Source organism: Corapipo altera, unplaced genomic scaffold (assembly GCF_003945725.1).
Source record: "Corapipo altera isolate COAL_440 unplaced genomic scaffold, ASM394572v1 122, whole genome shotgun sequence".
Lineage (NCBI taxonomy): Eukaryota > Metazoa > Chordata > Aves > Passeriformes > Pipridae > Corapipo > Corapipo altera.
The window spans coordinates 582698-586261 of record NW_020884961.1 but is presented as its reverse complement, the minus strand read 5'-3'; positions in this window follow the sequence as shown (position 1 = coordinate 586261).

Below are 3564 nucleotides of genomic sequence, written 5' to 3'. Positions count from 1 at the left end.
CTGCGGGCTCCCAGCTGAGGGGCGGGAGCGCCCCGGCCGAGCGCCGGCTCCTCCTCCCCCGTGCTCCCCCCGCCGCTCCTCCTCCTCCTCCGGCACTTGCTGCGCCGGCAAAACGCGGCGCCGGATCGGGAAACGCCGCCGCCCCCGGGCACGGCCCGTCCCGGGCTCGCCCCTTCGCCCCCCTGTAGGTGCCCGGGGGAAGATCCCGCTCCGCTCCTGCCCTGCCTTGGGCCCTCCCGGGCTGCCCGGGGAAAGGGATGATGCCCTGTGGTACCAAAGGGTTTCGTTTGGTTGGGAAAGTCACTGAGATGCGCCCTCTGCGCTGGGGGAGGCCGTGGGTGCCCGCAGCGACCCGCATCCAGTCCCGGGGTGGATCCGTGGGTGTCACATGGACACATATCCATCCCGGGGGGCAGCCGGGGGTGCCCGCAGTGACCCGCTGCCTGTCCCTGGAGTGCAGCCGTGGGTTCCAGCACTGCAGCAGGTGACTCTGCTTGCAGCGGGATGTCCACCTGGACACAATTCCTGGTGGATGGAGGCTGACAATTTTGCTGGAACCTTCACTTGCCAGGAAGCGCTTGGTACTCGATCCTGTTTGTATAACTCTTCAACACTTAATGACCGCTAGGGATAACTCCTTGTCTTGTTTAATGTCCATATTTATTCCACTGTTGACTTTGGATACTTAACCCTTGGTGGCAGAGACCCTTCTGTGAGAAACCAGAGACAAAGAAACGCCTTCCAGGACGTGAGGGAAGCACAGGGGGTGAATCAGCCCAAAGCCCAAACTACCCGGGCCAAGATAAATGGGGAAAAACAAGCCCCAGATGTGGGGATGGGGGCAGGGGGAAGAGGATCCAGCTGCACACAGACTGTGCTCTGATATGCCAGGCGCCATATATTTCTTTCAAAGAAGCAACAAGGAGGTCGAGATTGATACTGTACATCCACAGATAGGAGAGGGGTTAAAATATTTCCAGATCACTGAGTTTCTTAGTCTCCTGTTGTTCTTTCAAGTGTCTGTCATGCAGCTTTGTTAAGGGCACTGCACGGATTTTTCTAGGTGAGAGTTCGTGGATGAGCATTAAACATTTACACCCTGTTCACACAATTTGGTGTGTTGCCCTCCTTAGTACCTGATAAAACACCTTGCTAAGTGCCCCGGTGCTGTCTGAGAGCATCCGATGGCTAAAACAGGATATCCCAGCTCCGAGTGCTTCCTGCATGCTCCTGCACCGAGGATTAAATCCTATGCAGTGTATTCCTTTCCATTTGTGGGTTTAGCTTTTCATGTCCTTTTTGTTTGGTAAATTACAGGTACTGTTCTGTTGATGATGAAGCATTAGCATAATTACAGTAATTCTGCCAAATGATGCAATGCATGTAAACATGTAATTAGCAAGGAGGGACAACACTGAGCAAAGTGATGACAACATGCAATAATGCAAAATGCCTCATTCTCCCGGTCATGTGCAGTGACAGAGGCTTTAGAACTCAGGGCCATGATTATTTCTTTAGACAGAGGTTTTGTTAAAATGTTTTGCTTCCTTGCCTCATACTGGAAAGAAAAGCATACAGAGAAAACACCGTACTGCTTTATTCCTCGGGGTGTTTATTATGTGTGCAACCCTTTGCATGCCCCCCAACGTACTGAATCTGATTTCCTCTGCAATATTCGAACTCCCTGCATTTGATAAAACAAACAAGTGCCCAGGCAGCTGCTCGCATTACACTTTGGAACTTTTGAAACTGCCTGAAAACTAGGAACTTTTAAGATAGGGAACAGAGTGTGCTGTTTAGCAGCAGCTACTACCTCTGGCTTTCATTCTCCCCCTTTTAACTGGGAAAAGGCAGTGGCATTTAGTTCCGGGGACCCAGAAAAGTAATGGCAACACGGGGGCTTTGAAAGCCCCTCCTGTCCTCCATGCCTTCATGGTGCTGACACAGTTTTCATCCTACCCAAGCCGATGAGCCTTCCAAGTGAGCAAAGCCCGGGGCTGTGGCCACAGGGCCAAGGACTGCGGGTGCAGAGCCAGGGGGTTTGGCTGCAGAGCCAAGGTTGGTGGCTGCAGAGCAATGCCCAGGTTAAGCCTGCCCCAGTTCAAAAGTGAGGGGCAGAAGGAGATAGGGAACCTCCGCAGCGAAGGGGGCTGCTTGGTTTGCTCATTTGCATCTCAATCCCCACAATGCTCTTCCGGCTACTCACAGCTATTCCATAGTAGTGCTCTTGGCTGAGATCTGGGAACACGCTCAAAGGGTGAGGCAGCTTTTGGATGCACTGAGCTGTTTTCTGTTTGAGCTGTGAAAAGCAAACATCTTTTCAAGAGAGAACATTCTGAACAGTAATTTTTTTTGCATTTACAATTCAGAAAGAGCAGAACTTTACTGAAATCTGGGAGGAAAATATTGTATAATGTCTAAAGGAAACATTAATCCTCTGCAGCAAAGGCTCACACTCCTGTGAAAACAGAAGCTGCTGAGTTACTACTCTGACCTAATGTGGCAGGACTGGAGATACAGGTTCTGGAAACAGCTTCATACACTCAAACACTTGAACCCCAATAAAGCTCCATTGCCTTCCTCAAGGAGCAACTCAAATACAAGGATCTACATAGTCATTTCAGACACTTCCTTTTAAATTCACTTTAAATATTTGCTTGACACAGCTACAAACCCAGGCACAAACAACGGTGATTTTAAAGGACTTCTAAGGATTTTAAAGAGCAGGAGGAGAACCTGTTGAAGGAGAGATGACTAATTTGCTCCAGCACTCAAATGCGCAGATTTGGGGAAAACAAAATCAAACGGTGATTAGAGCTGGGCTCAAGCTCAGGTCTGGATTTACATTTTCTTCAAAGCCTTGCTGTGTTTACATTATGAGGGACAACCCCCCCTGCCAAGTTTGGACCCAGCCAGAAGGCATAGGAAGGGCGCTTTCAGACGCAGGATTTGGGGTTAAGCACATCTCAGCTGAACATGCAGAGCTGCTTTAAACAGTGCGGCAGAGCTAATCTGCTGAAAGGTCTCGCTCAGCCTTGCTGTCCCTAAGGGAACATGTATGGGAGAGCTGCAAACTCCTGCAGAGCCGCGCTGGTCACTGCCCAGCCCGTGTGTTGGTTTTGCCGTGGGTCCCCGTGTTTTGCAATATCCAAGCAGCTCCCTCTCAGCTGATTTGTTTTCACGCTGCTCAGCTTGCAGGAGGTGAATCAGGTCCTGTGGTTGGAGAGCAGAGCCCAAGGCCGGTGCGTGGTGTGCAGCCCCTCGCTGCCTGCCAGCAAGGGAAATCTGAAACTTTGGAGGAGGAGGGGGAAGGAGGAGAAGCAGGGTATTTTCTGGGAAGGCAAAGCCATAGCTAACCAGCATGCATGGCAAAGCAGGAGGGAGAAGAGAGTGGTCTAAGAATTCCAACAAGCCACAGAGAGGACAATAGACAATGAATACAGGAGCAATAGGAAATAAATAGTATTTGTAAGGTAAATCCAGCCGGCAGACAGGAGTGAGCAGAGTAACAAAACAGGGAGAGGTTCAGCAGCTGAATGGACAGTGGGAAACCTTTGTGTGTGG